Here is an 18,683-nt window from a genome sequence, read left to right as displayed (position 1 = left end):
CAGATGCCCCAGTGCCTTTTTTCTAAGAGGATCTGGATTTAGGAGCCTCCCCTCTTCTTTCCAGCTATCCCAGTCCAAGCTCAGTGAGCTTCAGAACACTATTCAAGGAATGTTCTGGGCCCTTCTCTTGATGGACTATATTTGGAAAGTGGTGAAGGATCTGTGGTGGTTAAAAATGATACTTTTTAAATTTTTCCCTTTTCTGTTAAAAAACCATTTATTTATGATTTATGCTATAATTATTTACCTTTTGTGTTGTAGTCAAATTTTAAGAAGTGGGAGTGTACATAAGCAAGGAATAGGCTGGTAGAGGTAGGAAGAGGGACATAAAATAAACAACCTGTTTAGGTAAAGGAGGTAAAAGGGATATTTATCCTTTAGGGAATATATTCAATAACACATTTTTTTATTGAATATTTGAGGGTCTAGACACTGTTCTAGGTGCTCAGCACATAGTGGTAAACAAAAGAGCCATTCTTCTGACCTCATGTTACTTATATACTAGGGAACACATAGCTATTAAATACACATACAGATAAATATATTTGTATTATAACAAACATCTATAATTGTGACAAGGCCTATAAAGGAAATTGTTGAAAAGAGAATAAACGGGGTCTGGTCAATTTAGATTTTGGCCAAAAGAATTAGAAAACAAAACAATGAGTCTTACTTAACAAGTGAAAATTCTCAGACAGGCTTAGACTCATCAGAAATGATGGTAAGGGCACCTGGGTGGCTCAGTCAGTTAAGCATCTGCCTTTGGCTCAGGTCATAATCCCAAGGGCCTGGAATCCAACCCCACATTGGGCTCCCTGATCAGTGGAGAGTCTGTTTCTCCCTTTCTCTCTCCCTCTGCCTCTCCCCCTGCTTGTGCTTGCACGCTCTCTCACTCAAATAAATAAATAAAATCTTAAAAAAAATGATGGTAAGCTTGACTATAAGCAGCAGTCAATTAAAGATGAGGACAAAAAGTCCATTTATGGATGAGTCAAGGAAGGATTGAGAAGAAAATGCAAGGTCAAGCTAAGTGGTCCTACCCTAACATGAGCAGAATGTAATGATGATCTTGGTCAAAGACTACAGAAAACTTTGGAACTGAGAAAACTGTCTTGAGTCAGGGTGTAAAAGAACTTATTGGTCAACAGTAAAGCTGACATCTAAGCAAAAGTCACAGAAGCAAATGCAAATAGACAAAGTGGTAAGCCGGCCCAAAGCAGAAAGAAGGTAAGGTCTTTTACCTTCTTCTTCCTATGAACAATGCAATGACTGGCATCCCTGGCCTTGGCCAGTCAAAGGCTGGGAGTCTCAAAGGCTGTTAGAATGCAGCAGGGTTCCCAGGACAACACCTTTCTCCAAGCCCTGAAAGATTCTGCTTGAAAGCAAAACCACAGAGTCATAAAATATTGGAGAGGCAAGGACCATAGAGTGTGTTTATTCCAATTCCTTACCCAATCTCATGATGGACCTCACAGATGCCTTCATTGGTCACCAGATAACCCCACATTGGCTAGGATCCTACAAGAGGTCTCAATGTCTCTGGTCCATAAAGTCTGATCCTCAGCCTTGACTCATTTATCTCTGACTTGTTCTGTTAACTTGAAGCCAGCTCATACGTACGTGCAAAGGCTAGCTCCACACATAGGTTTAGGATAGCATTAGGGCCTTCTGTCATCTGTGGCTGCATACCCTCTGTATCCTTCCAAAGGCTTATTTCCTCTACACAATCCTCTGTTTAGACAAATGAATATATTCATAGTTCATAGACATTCTTGATTCCTTACTCTTGTTCAAAGACCTTTTTTTGTGTCTCTCAGTTCCTATCAATTAAGACCTAGTTTGAATTTCAGCTCCCACAAGAAGTGTTCCTGACATTTCCAGTTACCTACACTTTTTGATCTATGTGTAATATACCATTCTAAGCACCACAAGGTTATCAGAAGCTAGCATAATCAAGCATATTAAATAAAGAATACTCATGGAGAATATTCAGAAAGTCATTTACTTTTGTCTCTCATAGACCTTGTCAATTTGTTTACTTCTCCATTCATTCATTCATTCATTCAGTCAGTCAGTAAATATTTATTGAATGCTTACTGTGTGTTAGGTGATATTCTAGGTCCTGAAGATACAGTAGTAAACAACATAGACAAAAATTCTTGCACTTGTAGAGCTTACAATCTAGTGGACAAGGAAAGCAATAAACAAATGTCTAAGTGCAACATTTAGTAAGGACTAACAGGAAAAATCTAGTAGGGAAACGGAACATAAAGTATCAGCACCTTTAGGCAATGTCGCCTTATAAGTCCTCACTGATAGGATGTCTTTTGATTAAAGACCCAAAAAGGATGAGGATGTTAGCTAATAGACACCTGGTGGAGAGGCATCCCAGGTGGAAGGAATAAGTGCAAAGTTATGTACTTGTTATGAGGTGGCAGAGGCACCCCCTGGAATTGGTAATGTTTCAAGTTGGCCCTTTGTATCAGAACACATTCATAGGGTGTTCTTAAGAATTATCTCTGTTTCTCTCATGTAGGGAACACATATTTTCTAAGTTGCTTATGGTTCTTTCCTTAAGCCCTAGGAATCCTATGGTTAACCCCTGCTTCATGTCACTACAACTTTGCAGGCAATCTGTGACGATCTCATATTGGTAGAACACTAAACTGTGAGTCTTCAGACTTTAGATTTTCCAGGCATTAATTAGACATTATCCCAATAGGTCCTTGAACTCTTTGCATGGACATATTAAGCTGCTGGAGGTCCTATTATAACACTTATTCAGGTAAAAGCCAGATAACCTTCTATACCTTCCTCTTGGTGGAAAGATAAGGATGTTTGGGGTTCTTTTAATCACATTTTTTCTTGGCCTCTTTAATTTCTTTTCTTAACTGTAAGTAGCAATCAGCAAAGGATCACATAAAGTCTTGCTTGGATGGTCTCAAACCTCACTTTATAATATGACATATATTTGGTGGGGAGGAGCTCAGCTGAAACTGAGATTAAGTAGTGCCAGTTAATGTAACAAAATTATGTATGGGTCCTGCAAACAGGGGATGATGACTCGTACCCAGCTACCTACTGCATATATACAGCTCCTTCGATCTTGTGCTGCAATTTCCTCTACCACTCATTTGGTACTTAACACATAGTGCCTTGAGTTATTTATTTTTAATTAATATTTAATTATAAAGTCGCACTTCAATAAATTATCTATATAAGTATTTAAAATATTGCACGTGCCATGGAATCAATGTGCATCCTCTAGCAATACATGAAAATCCATTATTTTTATACAAATTTCTGTTACTTAATCTCTTTATTCATACCTTCTTCATCTCTAGCTGACATTCTAGTCCCTGACTCACCGATCACATCTTTTGTGAATATCCAATAACTCTAGAACATCGTAGGTTCTTCATAATTGCTTGGTGATGAGGATGATGTACTTTCTGAGTACAGAAAAATTATAACTAAGTAGATGTAGGAGTTGAAATCACACATCAATGCAATCATCCCACTGAATCCTCTTATATGTAAAGATGAGTATAAGAAATGTATAAAAAGTTTGTTATTTCTCTATGCCATTTTGAGACTATAGTTGCTTGCTTCTTAGACAATTTCCTGCAATTTGTTGGCACTGGTACTTCAGTCCTGGTCCGTAGTTGTCATAGAAAAGTCAAACCTTGAGACTGATTTGAGGATGAGGTTTTTACTTTTATTTATTTGCTCATACATCTATTCATGAAAACATTTTGTTATTTCTGGTTTAAGATACGACATGAAGAGCCTGGAATATGCCATTCCCATCCTGACACCAAGAAAAAAGCTGGACCACACTGCAAAGCAATGACATCTCTTGTGCTCAACAGAAATATGAGGTTGCAAGAAAACCTCCACTCTGAAACCTGGAAAGACGCACAGCTCCAGGGAGATACAGCTAAGATCTGTTGACTTGTTCCCGAAGTTGCTGGAACCATGAACTGTCAAGAACACTGATGAATTTTGATGAATTGCAGGAGGCTGAGTGTAGATTAGCCTGAGAGTGACAAATTCCTGAGGACTTCAGTCTTAAGGGACTCCACACTTTTGTGAATGTCACCTCCAAGGACTTCACCAGGTTTCCATGGTGAAGATCTGAGAAAGATCCCCTCATGGCTTTGGCATGGGGAGAGGAAGAATAATCATTGAGATATACACCAAGAGATTTCTCCATGATAAAGGCCTATATTTCAGAGGGAAGGACTTTAGCAACATTTTATCCCAGTCAAGGAAAGGGCATTCCTCCCACTCCAGCACCCTATAGACTTCCTGTTTTACCAAAGGGAATGGGAGTGAGGAATAGAGTCAACAGGTGTCAGAGTTTCAAGGAGGTAGATTGAGGATGGCACATCCAGGAGAGGGAGAAAAGATCAGGTGGAAAGAAGTTACACCACTGGAAAGTCACTAGTGAAGGTCATAGCCCCAAGACGCAAACACAAGCACTTAGATTTGGTTGCAAGATTATAGAATGTTTCCCCTTCCCACTCCTTGCCACCATACCAACAGACTCCAATATAATAACAGTGGCCTGCAGCTGAGAAAGCTGTAAGATACAGACTCTCTGAGAAGGAGTACTTAGGGAAGCCCAAAGTCTGGAAGAAAGACCAAAACAAGGACACTAGAGAAATCTGAATTTCTGGCACTTATGGCACTAAACAGTCTAACTCCCAGCCAGATTAAAATAGACCCTCACACTGAAGGCTTATCAACCTCAGTTCTTATTACCTAATACCACATTTTCTGCTTTCAACAGAAAATTACAAGGCATGCCAAAAAGCAAGTGGAAACATAGCCTGAAGAGACAGAGCAGTCCTCAGAACTGGATTTAGATATGACACGGATGTTGAAATTATCAAACAGGGAATTTAAATAGCTGTGATTAATATGTTAAGGGCACTAGTGGAAAAAAAGTAAGCAACATACAAGAAAGGATGGGTAATGTAAGCAAAGAGATGGAATTGCTAAGATAGAATAAAAAAGAAATGTTAGAAATCAGAAATACTATAAAAGAAATAAAGAATGCCTTCAAAGTGTTCATCAGGAGACTCAACACAGCCTAGGGAAGAATCAGTGAGCAGGGGGATAAAGAAATGCAAATAGAAAAGGGAATGGGGGGAGGGGACCCAAATGGACCATCCAGGAACTGTGAGATAAGTTTCAAGGGTATAAAATACCAAGGAGAAGCATGAGGGAATAGAATAGAAAAGAATATGCAGTGATAATGAGAACTTTCCAAAATTAATGATAGACACCAAACCACAGATCCAGGCAGTTCAGAGAGCAAGAATCAGTGTTTTCCAAAAAATCTACACCTAGGCATATCATTCAGATTTCCAAAAATCAAAGGCAGAAAATCTTGAAATAAGTGAGAGGGGGAAAAAGCATTGCACATATAGAGGAAGAAGTATAATAAATACAGTGGACTTCTCATCAGAAACCATGCATGCATGCAAGAAGACAGTGGAATAAAATATTTAAGATGTTAAAATAAACAGACTACCGGCCTAGAACTCTGCATCGTGCAAAGTTGTCCTTCTAACTGAAGGAGAAATAAAGATGTTCTCTGACAAACAAAAACCAAAGGAATTTATCACCGGTAGGTCTGTCCTACAAGAAATGTTAAAAAGAAGTTCCTTAGTGGAAGGAAAGTGATATAGGTCAGAAACAGAAATCTATATAAAGAAAAGAAGAACGTCAGAGAAGGAATAAATGAAGCACCTGTCCCCAGGTGGATAGAACCACATCTGTCTCATCTTGGCATAACAAGTTCACATCTACATCTGTGAATGATGAGTATATTTTGTAAGGAAACAGTCTATTCTTGCAATCTTGCAATTGAATAAAAAAATAATCACATACTGAATTTTGTTTCTTGTAGGCTTCTAAATAGTGAATTGAAAGTTTGGAACTGGTAAAAAAATATATTAAATTTGTACTTTAGGAAAGCTCTATTACCTAGATCTGTGTAGGTATGTTGTGTATGGAACCGCATGTTTATTCTAGTGACATAAGATCTGGGATAAGTAAAAGGTACGTAAAGGAAGAAACAACTTAGAAGAGACAATGCTTTAGTAAACTCTTCAATAAAAAAACACAAAACTTTCTTAAATAATATTGCCATGCATTATAGTTAAAGACTGTATAGAGCAAGCTTTTATAGGTAAAAATTTGGTGTACTTTTAACATGTTTTTTGAGCACCTTCTATGTGCTAGGGGTGATAGAGCTACCAAGATGACTAAACCATGATTAAGATGAGAAACTAATTACATGGCGGTGCCAGTTGAATTTTAGTTGAAGCTAACTCTACTCTTTGCTGAATTGCTAAAGCATATAAAATTAAAGGCTTCTTGATGACAGGGCTAAACCATTTATCTAGATAGTTCTACTCTTGGTGCAATGCCTAACACATAATAGGTGGACAACAAATGTTTGTTAAATAGAAGTTTACAGGGTTGGCATACTACTACCTGCTGGGCAAATCTGGCTTACCAGCCATATTCAGTGTGTGTCCTGTCTTTGGAGCACTCTCAAGTTGAAGATGACTTGTATATTTTTAAGAGACTGTAAAACATACACACACACCGCACTATGTGACAGAGACCATAAGTGGCAGCAAAGCCTACAATATTCGCTATCTTGCCTTTTATAGAAAACATTGCCTGACCTTTGCTTTATGAGGGTGCTCCTTCCAGGTCCTCCTGAAATTTGTCTTGGCTTACGGTTTCTTCTTGGATCATGATATGATCCTTTAGCACTAAGGTTTGTTAAAGCCTTTCTTAGCTTTCAGTTTTTGCTCTGATCCCAGAACAAATGACTGGCACACCCAGCTTCAGCTATAGGCCACTTAATATGACCCACTCAGTTTCCTTGCTTAACTTAACACTTGAATCAGCAAAAAGGCTGTGTCATTCTCTTTGGCTCCCGGACAACTGCTTCACCAAACAGTTGGAGGAAAAAGGTAAGAGCTAGCCACGTATGACACCGATGTCCATGAGGGTCCTCCTCGTGGATTGCCTTGACTACTCTTTCATCTCCCTTTCAGCCATGCATACTCCTGTTCCCTCCCATCAAGTGTTCAGCCTGAATGGTCCCATCAGCAATGACCGTAGCCCACTGGCCATAGATACAAATGACCCCAACAAGAGAGGTGCTTGTAGAGTAGGTCAGAAAGCACATGGCTCCTGCAATACTATAAACTTAAAAACAAAATATACGTTCAAATGAATTTTGGGACAAGTAAAAACACACAAAACACATTCAATTACAGGATGCAACTCTATGTGTGTGTGTTTGAACTAAACTCTATCAGTGATTTTCCAGGGCAGAGAAGATTTCATCTCCATCCCCCACCCCCGGTTTCACCACATGCTCAATAAATATTGATTACGTGAGGAGAAGGGAAGGGCGTCTGCAAGAGCTTTGAGTTCTTGTAAATTGTGACACCATAGAGTGCCAAATCTGATTAATTCTGTGTAAGTACATCTAGGGCTATGCAAGAATCTCCTTGTCAGTCCAAAATACAACCAATTAATAGAGAAAGCCAGTCATTTTGTATCTTCAAACCGGAGATCTGTAACAAAGGCCAGAATATATAAGTGATAAATATTTAGACTTAAACTTTTCGCTACAGCCAATGACTGGGGGGATTCTTTGTGCAGTTGGGTGTATTGCTGCATTTTCATGTGTCCCCAGAGTATTGCCAATTCAGGGGATATATAAGTAACCACTAACTCTTCAGAAATTGCTATTTAGTTCCCTTTTATTGTTTGTTTTCCTCTGAAGCAGAGGTCAAACTTGTTACATGTGCAGTGTACCACCTATATGGGAAAAGACCAAGATCAACAGAGCCTTGGTCTTGATCTCGCCGGCACTTGGTCAAAGCAGCGGGGATGCCAGACCCTCCCTTTCTCACAGGCACTTTGGAACCTGGGTTGGGTTTCTGTGAATAGGAGCACACTACTAGCTCTGTGTTTCACTTGGAGCTCTTGTTTTTAAGGCCACCTATTAACTTTTTTGCTCAGCCTCTCCCCAAATGCTCTCCTACTCCGCTGAACAATGTCTTACTGAAGATAAAAGATGTAGATGTGGTGTGAAAAAGGGAGGAAACTTGGTTCACCCCCCGCCCCCCACAATGGCCTTATTTATGGGTTTCAGATGGTGACAGGGATGTTTATATGAACCTTACCCAAACTGCCTGAACCTCTGGGGTCTGCAAAGATCAGCCTGCAAATTTCATGAGAACAGAACTTTTTTTCAGGAGTTGGGGGTTGGGGGTGGTGGTGACTAAGATTTCCTGTACTTCCTGCTTTAGAGCTGCTGGAAATGAGACAAAAACTGTATTTCAGGATTTCAGTACCTGGCCCCAGCTGGAATCTGCACATACAGATGTGCACAAAGAAGGGGCACATGTGCACGTATGCTTGCACACAGGCAAAACATCTTGTATACTCACACAAATTTTATCTAAAACATGCGCACAGGATTTTTCCATCCCCCCCCCCCCATTGGGGTTGAATTCCAAAACATTTCATAAAGGCCCTTCAAAGTTTCAAAACCAAGGGGAACAACAATCTGATTTTGGGGAAAATGTTTAGTTCCTTATTATTTACCGTAAATCAGCCTGAAGACGCCAGAGGGAAAAGAGGAGCAAAAACAAAGAAAGGAAAACCTAATGGGCAAATGTAACTCATTAAGGCCATGAGTGGTGGCTGCAGGATACTCCCAACACTTTCCAGTCCACCCACCTCCTCTTCCTGGGTGCTGAAACCATTGTGGATTTAGAGCATCCCCACCGCAGTGGGGCAGGCACCCCTCCCGTGGGCCAAGATGAGGACAACAGCATTCCCGCTGGGGGGACACTGCTCCCCTAAATCCAATACATGCAGAAAGTTAGGGGAGAGGCCTGGGAAGAAGGTTGACAAAGAATCGGGGTAGAGGCAGATTGAAAACAGCAAATTAAGTGATGTCAGATTGACCTTCAAGTCATCTGGCTGTCAAAGACAGACTGTCATGATGTGACTTGGATACCACGCAGGTTGTTGCCCACGTAGAGCGGCACCCCGGGACACGTGCGTCCTCCTAAGGACTGGCCTTTGTGCATGCGATGAGCCAGCAGGTCATTAATGTGTGGTGCGAGCAGGAGGGGCCGTGGAACCCAGAGCAGGCGTGCTTGAAAGGGAGAGTCAGAATTTCCAGTAACCCCTTTCAGTTGGCAGAGCTCTGATTGGAACCATGTGACAATTTTAGGCGATGTACCATAGGCGGCCAACTTATTACATATGGCAATATGATTAATGGTATCAAATGCCTTTTTTTGGTAACATCCAAGAACACTCTACCAGCCAACTGCTTGGAGTCCAAGGCAGTGAAAATCTGTTCCATGAATTTAAAGTCAGGCAGACGAGGTTAAATGAGAGAGGGCCAGACGCCAAGGCAATGATTACAAAGTAAGTTGTTTCAAAAAGAGCAGAATGTTTTAAATCTGGTCTTGAACAAATCCCATCCAGGCCCCACCTACCCCAACCTTTTTTTTTTTTTTTTAAATTTCCCTTCCCCCTTTGTTTCTTGATGTGAAAGCCCTAACAGCTACAGTCTGCAAGACATTTCTGAAGCCAGGCTGTCTTCCACGTGCCCAGAACCTCTTCCAGGACTGGGTGAATCTGCACAGACTCCGAGTGGATCTATTTTTGGAATCCTGCAGCGGGCTGGGTGTGGAGGGGAGCTGCAAAGACCAGCAGAATGGGTGCTGGGAGAGATGCCCTCCCCGGGGGGCAGGTCAAAGGGCCCAGGCTCCTCACACTCCCTTTAAGGACTGGGGGCCCTTTCAGCTCCCTCATCGCTGGGAGGAAGAAAGGTTTCCCTGGACTTGGAACATCTTTGTGAAATGACTGGGAGGTGCTGTCACACAAGACAAGATTGGCCAGGGGAGTGAATTGTGAGGAAGGTTGCTTATCTTGGGAATTTGAGGAATGAGGATCAAGAATGGAGAAGACTTTCAAGACACAGAGTCTCCAGATGTGACTTGTTCCCCAAAATGTCTCCCCACAAGGCATAATGGGCACTTACTGCATATTTGTTAAAGAAAGGAGTGTAACATCATCCCCTTCCTTGAGGTTTGCTAGTGGACCTAAGCCCATTTCGTCCAAGTTGTGAGTCATTGCTTTTGCAGAGGATTTTACAAAAAGTCCGACCATTTTGGCTGAGATCCCACCAGGCAGTGGGCACCCTGATAGGTGGGATCGGTTGTAATTTATACAATGTATGTTTATGGGCTATAAATTGGTAGCTTGTAGTTGTTTCTGATAGAGGAAAATGGGTCTCTTAACTCTGAGGTTTGTGGGTTAATTTTTTCCCTTTTTTGGTGAGAACCAAATCTGGCCAGTTATTTAGGGATTAAATCTGTTACTCAGGGCTCAGTTTTCAATCTTTGGATTTGGTATTTTAGACCTAGTCAGAGGGTCCTAGATTCTGTCTCTGGCAAGGCTCCCCTCTGCCACTCCACAAAAAAACAAAACTGAAAAAGAAAGCATCAGTAAATAATGAAAATATGTGGAGGTCAGGTGACTCTGAGCCAGGCAGAAGAGTAAAGAGGAGTTCAAAATGAGGCAAAAACATCTTGAGAGCGAGATTGAGCCTTAACATAGAGCAACTAGGCAGTTGCATTGTGATGCTACCCCTTGGGGACTAAGTGGTAGCCTGAAATCCAGATGATTCTCTTCAGCTTGCTTGCTCTGTTGGACTTTTTCAACCCTTTCCAGCATACTGTGTGAGGGCTGAATGATAGATGGGGGTTGACTATGTTCTGGTAAATTCCTCCATGAACACCACAATCTAATCGTTGAAAATGATTTAAAAACCAAGATGTAAGATCAACTCAACCCTCCTCCCCCATATTTAAAATGAATCCCAGGCAATTAGTTCTCCCCTCTAATACATGATTACTTCTCCCAAGTGAATCACACTCACTTTTAAATAAAAATTTCCTTTCAATACATCTTCTTTGAAGGCCAAACTGGAGCAGTCTACAGAACGGCTGGAATTAACAAATCAGTCTGTCAGTTATACTGGGTGGAGAGTTGTTTCTCTTTGTAGTTTTTTTTACTGCAATGTCGAATTATACAACAGCATACATTGTATTAGTTTCCTATTGCTGCTGTAACAAGTAACTGCACACTTGTTGGCTCAAAACAATCCAAGTTTATTATCTTACGGTTTTAGAGGCCAAAAGTCCAAAATGTGTTTCATCTGGATAAAAGCGAGATGTTGACCTGGCTGCCTTCCTTTTGGAGGCTCTCGGGGGAGAATCCACTCCCTTGCCTCTTCCTCCTTCCAGAGGCTTCCCACATTCTTAGACATGTGGTCCCTTCCTGCATTTTCAAAGCCAGTAGCATAGTATCTTCAAATCTCTCTCTGCTTCTGCTATCACATCTCCTTCCTTGACCTTGACGCTCCCGTTTCCCTTTTATAAGGACACTTGTGATTTCATGGGGCCCACCCAGATAACTCGGGATAATGTCTCAGTCTCAAAATCTTCAGTTTAGTCACATCTGTAAATTTCTTTCACCATGTAAGGTAACATATTCGAGACTTTTGGGCAATAGGACACGGACATTTTTTTTTGGGGGGGGGGGCATTATGCTGCCTAACCCAACCATCATGATGCAGGAAAGAAAAGAAGAGAAACAAAAGTAATCAGAAAAGCATACAAGAAGGTTATGGGTAGAAACAAAGAAGCGATCAGCAACTCTCTGCTCAGCCTCTCTGCTAGTGCTGCCCACTTTATTCATAACCTGAGAGCAGGGCTTGGTGGAAGAGGAAGCATGGTACCGAGTGCCTACTCTGTGCCAAGATGACACTCATCAAATTCTCACCTGGACTGATGACAAATGGAAGCCTGGAGAAGTTAAGAGACTTTCCCAACGTGGCATAACTATAAATGACAGTACAAACCAAGATCTTGATCCATGTCTCCCTGATTCCACCATCTCCATACATAACTGCAGCATTTTCTGCTTCTTGTGTCTAATAAAGGGAAGGAAACAGCTAACACGGGGAGAAAAGGGAAGGTTGTGAGACCAGTGACATGTTTTCCCACCTCTTAAATCAACCCTGTGGAAGGACACAGTCTATAGCCCTGCCTGAGATTCTGGTGTTTATCATTAATGTCTCATCACTGTTCACTCTTGCTTTGCTTTCCACTGTTCTTCACTAACTGGGTCCCTGATCAAGGCCTAAATAGGCCTAAATGACCTATCTATCAATCTTCCAGAACCTCGTTCTAATTTCCCTGCCGTCCTAGGGACAGGAGAGAATCTAGCTACCCAGTGACTCATGGCTATGCCATCACTGACTCTTGTCGTTGTCATTATTTTAATAACTGAAGCCAAACCAACAGGATTTCCCAGTTACTAAGAGCCTAGCCATGAACTAATTTATGTATTGAGGATATTGTCTGGGGACCCTAACTATGCTAATATAGTTAGAATACTAAAAATTGCAATGAAAAGAAATCCCAAAATACGTAGAGAGAAATTAAATTTCAAACAATAGTCCTGGTACAAGCTGAAACCACCAGTAGGAAACAAAACAAAACAAAACAAACAAAAAAACAACTTTCAGCTAACATATAGGTGGAGGGAAAAATGACTTTTATGTAATTCTTACCTAGTTTTCGTGCACATTGTTCTGCAAGCCAGAGAAATTCTAATCTTTAAAGGCTTCTAAATCTAAAAGATGGGACTATGCGGTAATGTGACCCATTCCGCTCGCCACAATTTGCTTCCATAAAGCAGTCACAGCTCATACAGAGTAATAGAATTGACAGATGTCAGGCCCTGGCCAGGGAACATAATTGTTGCCAAACTTCCTTGAAAGGAACTTTTGCTACAAGTGTTGGGTACAAGTAATTCAAGATGTAAAATCTGCGGATAGCCCCAGAGTGGCATCGGCTGCCTCAGGCTCCATGGCACTTTCTGGGAATAGAAGAAAGCATTAATTTTGCCTAATTATTAAGACAAATCTTCACTTATTATCTTAACAGTAATAATAACACAATCTCTAAAACAAAAGACTCTTAAAATTAGAGCATATTTAGATCAAAATCATGGCTTAGGGCAAAATGCTAGTTCTCATGATTGTAACTTGCAAATTTTCCTCTGTTGAACCTAAAGTATTATGGGTCCTAATAAGAAAGCGTGAACTTTTGTATTTTGTACCCTGACTGGCAAATTTATAAATACCTATCTTTTGTGCACATAGACCCCACAAAAGGTCTATGACCTTAGAATGTAGTTTTATCATTTAAAAAAATTGCAGTTAAAAAAATAAAAATAAAAATAAAAAATTGCTGTTGCTCCCATGTTTATCATTAATATTGTGGAACTTTTGGGACAAAAAGATTTACATTTTTCATAGCCTTTTCTTCTTTGTCTGTTCCAAATCCCAACAGAGTCAAGAGAAGATAGATTCCTGTATTTTTTATTTATCCCAAGACTTCCCTGGTCTGCTGGAGCTACGATTCAGTGATTCTCTTCTTTGGTACCAAAATGAAATGCACAGTTTTAACTGTCTCTGAAGCTTGGTTTTGGGAAGGCTCAGATGTAAGGGAAGTAGAATATGGCTCATTTCATTTTCATGCTTGCTATCATTTTCATTATATGCCAACTGAAGTCACTTTTGTAAATGCCAACCCAATAAATAGGAATAGAAATAGAAACAGAAACAGAAATAGAAATAGCCAACAAATTAAAAAGTAGGTCTTTGGTGAAATTTATAGGGTAACATTTCCTCTAAGTGAAGTTCCCTGTGCCATAATCTCCTTGTACTAATGGCTCTCAAACTAGAGTATGTGCCCCAGTGACCCACAAGTTTGTGAAAATGTAGGTTTCTGGACCCAACCCCTGGAGTAGGACCTGAGAATTTGCCTTTCTTTCTTTCTTTCTTTCTTTCTTTCTTTCTTTCTTTCTTCTTTCTTTCTTCCTTCCTTCCTTCCTTCCTTCCTTCCTTCCTTCCTTTCTTTCTTTCTTCTTTCTTTTCTTTCTTCTTTCTTTCTTTCTTTCTTTCTTTCTTTCTCTTTCTTCTTTCTTTCTTTCTTTCTTTCTTTCTTTCTTTCTTTCTTCTTCTTTCTTTCTTTCTTTCTCCTTCCTTCCTTCCTTCCTTCCTTCCTTCTTCTTTCTTCTTTCTTTCTTTCTTCTTTCTTTCTTCTTTCTTTCTTCTTTCCTTCTTCTTTCCTTTCTTAAGATTTTATTTATTTATTCATGAATGACACAGGGAGAGATGCAGAGAGGTTGGCAGGCTCCATGTGGGCAGCCGGATTCAGGACTCTACCCCGGGACTCCGGGATGACTGACGCCCTGAGCTGAAGGCAGAAGCTCAACCACTGAGCCACCCAGGCATCCTGAGAATTTGTTTTTTCTAGCCAGTTCTCTAAGACACTAATGATGCTAGTATGAGGACCCCACTTGCAAACCACCACTGTACGTCGTCACCTGAATGTATAAACCTATGTCAAGAATGCTTACTTAGAGATAATGATAAAATGGAGAAAAACCATGTGCAGTAAAAATAAGAAAATTTTAAGTACTCATTATGTGTTAAGAAGCGTTCCCTGTGCTTTGCGGATGTTAACTCATCCAGTTGTCAACGGCCCTTGAAGGCAAACATATTTATTACCTCCATTGTACAGATGGAGAAAGTGAGGCTTCGTGACGTTGCAGGACTTAGCTGAGATGCCCAGCTGTAGGTGGTAGGACCGGGAGGGGGACCCCAGTTCTCAGACTCCAAGCTGGCGTCACAGTGCCACCCCTCCAGGTGCTAGCTGACAAATCCGGTGGCGTGTGTTTCTGTAGAAACGTTCTGTTCTCCTCCCAAAGAAGACTCGGCGCTGCAGTCGCGGGGCTGGAAGCGGAGCGTGAAGACAGGGGCGGAAAGGGTGCGGGTGCGTGGGGCTCCGGAGAAACATTTCCATAACAAAGGCAAGTTCTCCCCTCCGCGAGGAGCGGGCAGGGAGTTGCAAGTGTTTGCCTCTGATGTGATCCACATTTAATGCTTATCTGGGTGAGAGGAAATTTGATTAGAGCAGATACAAAGCACAATTCAGAGAACAAAACCACTAATTCAAAGGTGGGTTTCCTACGGATGTAAAATACTTCAAGCCTGTTAAAAGGACTGAGGAGAATTCCACCGAGGAGTGGCTTATATTGTGTCTGATTTCTCAGACTGGGGCACTGCCAAGGGGGTCTGCTCGGCTTCTTGGGCGGCCTGGGGAGTGGGCAACGCTGGCGGCTCCCAGGACGGGCCCGCGCCTCCAGCGGGCTCAGGAGGGGGCAAGGGTGCCCGTTGGGTCCCGCAGACCCTGCTCCTGCTCCCTCTGGCTCACCCAGGAAGCTGCTCTCTGTATGGGGGGGCTCCCCAGCCTGGAAGCATCCAAGTACGCAGTGCCTTGGTATGTTTGTTTTCCTTTCGGCTAATTTTATCAAGGTGTGAGGTCATTATTAGCCAGATCACAAAAGTACGAGCTCATTGATATGTATCAGCTCCAAAGCCTATGATTTCATCTGTTAATTTGATCTTGTTTTTCCTTGTTTATGGCAATTAAATCAGACCTTGGTAAATCTGAAAACAACAAAAAAAGGAGCCACCAGCAAGCACAAGCTATTATGATCACTCATTAGAAAGCCAAGCAGACTCTCTGATAAATCGTGCCAGGGTTTTTAAGGAATAGATGATTACCTGCTTAAACAGCATGGAAGCTACCAGTAAAATGTAGCAAAATGATTAAAGAAAAAAAAAAAAAAAAGAACACCCCCATTACATCCAAGTGTAACAGATGGACAGTTGTACTTTGGGGAATGTTCACAGAGCCTGTTTCCTCCCCTTCAAGCTAGGGAGGGCAGAAGCCACAGGCCCTCCTGGGCACAGAGGAGAGACAGCTTCTTCCCCCCTGCCCTCCCTCGCCCTCCCTCGCCCTCTCCTGCTTCCTCCTGGCGACTGTGGGCAGCACTGCTCACCTGCTACTCAGGCCTCCCTCTAAGCCCTGCAGCGGGGAAGAGGAGCAGAAGCGCGCAGCACCAGGGGCTGAATAGGTGGGGAGGAGGTGTGCGGAGCTGGGCCACCCTAAATGACAGGACGGACGCGATCTTTCCTGTCGCGGCGAGGCTGCTCGTGGTCAGGCCCAGTGCTAACAGGCCAGGCCCTCCTCAGCCGGCCCCTCGCTGTCTGAAGGATCCTCCTCTGTTTGGGGGGCCACCACCTCGTGGATCTTCCTGGCAGGCAGAGGAGCCAGTGGAAATGGAAAGTGCCAAACACTGGTCCTCCCGGGTTCCCCGGGAGCTAGGACACGGACACGGCCTAGTCTGGAGTTAGGGGGGCCTTGGAGACCCTCTCTCTGGTTCTGGGATGTTGGGGCAGTGGTGCTCGTGGCCAGCAGCCTGGAGCCTTGGAGGGACCTGCCTCAGCGTCTGGACCTGGTGGCGCCAGCAGAGCTCCCCTTGGCAGTGTTCCGTGGTAGGAGTTTGGACATCGTCCCCCAAATCTGGTTTGACTTCAGGTGTTTCGGTGTTTCTGTGAACACTAACTGGTGTCTGAAAGCCACAACTTTGTGCTTAACTGGGCCCGAGTTGGTTTCTGTTGCCTTCCTGCAAGAACTCTGACCCTCGAAGGGCAGTGAGCCGAGCGCTGTGCTGTGCGCAAGGCAGGAGCTGAGGGGGATCCCTATCTCACGTGCCCTCGGGGTCAGGCCAGGTTTGAAAGGTCTCAGCTGAGCTTTCACAGGGAAAGCTCCTTTCCTGGGAAGTTTTCTTTAAAATCTCTCTCCCCACCCCCCAACCCTTGTCTCCATATAATCCTGCTATTTCTTTAAGCTCCTCTGTAGCAATCTGGCCCCGTTTGCCTCTGAGGTCTCTGCAGGGATCTGTGTTCAGCCAACTTGGCATCTTGCTATCTTCCGGTCTCCTCACACCTTGGTCTGGCTCATCCCAGTGCCTGCAGGTCTGTCTGCTTGAAGAGCATCCAGCTCCTCCCAATTCCTTTGTCTTTCAGCCTTTCTTCCCATTTCCAGTCTTCCTACCAAACCCAGGAGCAGGTTGAAAAACGGGTCTCCTAGAGTTCATTGTCTTTATTCCCTGACTTTTCTCCTTTCCTTAAATTCTGGCATCTGACCTTTTTTATGGTTGATTCTATAGTCTCCCCTGGCCCCCAACACACTCACTCTTTTTAGATTCTTGACTGGTTTCTCTGTCATGGGGCTTTTTCTGCCTCTACAGTAGAAAATTTCCCCCGACACCCTCCAAAAATTGATTCGAAAGTGTTGGCTTGCCAATTTGTCCTTGTAAGAGGAATTTGGATAGCTGAGACCCTATCACTCCACAGTTCTGACCCAGAGGTGCTTTGTGAAGTTACCAAAAGAAATTGTCATCCACTCTCTTATCTACTAATTACCCGTGTTTTGCTGGCATTCGCTTCCCTTACTATTGCTTATTATTGCAGGTTATCCAGTGCCTCACAAAGTCCCTTCAAATTATTCCTGGGAGTTCTCAGGGGGTTTCGCTCATGTGCTCATGAATAACTACTGTCAGCTACCAGGTGGTGTCCATCAATTTTTTTTCTCATCTGCTCTGGCCCCCTTCGTTGATATCGGCTGCTGAGACTTCTGCTGCCTGCCAAGGAGTGTGGACCTGCCTTGTCAACGACTCGAGCAGCAGGTGAGTTGCCCTGGTGGAGCCCCGGTGCCGTGGGCTCCGCCGTGACTGCTGGGCACTGCCACCGCAGGCCGTCGCGATGCCCCGGCTGTGCTGTGTCCTCTCCCTGCCTTAGAAGGGCATGTGGCCTCTCTCTTTTTGTAGGATGCTTTGCCATACTTGGGTCTATGGGGACCCTAAGGATTTTGGTAGAAAGTAAACCTTTCGCTTTTTATTTCTTATTCTCCTGTCTGCTAAGTACTCACCTCTCTCTTACAAGAATAGAAGATTTACTATCAGGCCAAAAGAAAAAAAGGACTTGTCTGTCTGAGCCCCTCTTCCATCTGGGGCTCTTCAGCTGCCTGGGGACCTGGTCTCTCAGGCAAATCAATTTCCAGTGGGCCACCCTGCTGGCTGGTCCGGCGTGGTGGGCCTGCCCAAGTGGAGATGGGACCCTTTAGTTCAAGCAGGACCACTTCCCACACTGGTCAAGGGGTCTGTTAGTCAGACTTTGGCCATGAAGTTGCTAGAATAGTTTCTTTCCAGCTTGGGAAACTCTAGTAGCTAACCGACAAGACCAAGGCTTTTCACGCCAAAGGTGTGTGTTTTCTACATTAGAAACCCTGGAGAGATGAGACCACCTCCAACTCCTCCCTCTTCCCCCCCTTCCCGGCCTCACTGAACAAGGTTTCATTCCAGGCTGGTAGTCATCAGTCACCAAGTACCCTATTCCACAACCTCTTTCTAAACTCCTGATCTTGGGTCGGCCCTCTTAACTTTCTCGCCCCATTCTTGCAATTCTTCTTATAGGTTTTGTCACATCTGTGACACAAAAAACTTACTGCGTGATTCATTATTTAATGCCCGTGTTTTTCCCAGGAGAGCAGGTTGAGGAGGACTGTGTTTGCCTGTTTCCTGCTGTATTTTCAGTATCTACAGCTTTGCCTGGCGTTTGACATCTAATA

General features: G+C 43.0%; 1 long non-coding RNA gene across 1 annotated transcript in view; it reads left to right on the top strand.

The window, feature by feature from the left end:
- The window catches only part of LOC129508905 (uncharacterized), a 67,925-nt gene extending 62,025 nt beyond the window's left edge, over nt 1-5,900 (top strand). Inside the window, exon 2 of the long non-coding RNA XR_008664249.1 lies at nt 3,775-5,900. This is a non-coding gene — a long non-coding RNA (uncharacterized LOC129508905). The remainder of the gene's footprint in view (nt 1-3,774) is intronic.
- Nucleotides 5,901-18,683: the final 12,783 nt, after the last annotated feature.

Source organism: Nyctereutes procyonoides, unplaced genomic scaffold (genome assembly GCF_905146905.1).
Source record: "Nyctereutes procyonoides isolate TBG_1078 unplaced genomic scaffold, NYPRO_anot_genome, whole genome shotgun sequence".
Classification (NCBI taxonomy): Eukaryota; Metazoa; Chordata; class Mammalia; order Carnivora; family Canidae; genus Nyctereutes; species Nyctereutes procyonoides.
This window is presented reverse-complemented; position numbering and strand designations above follow the sequence as displayed.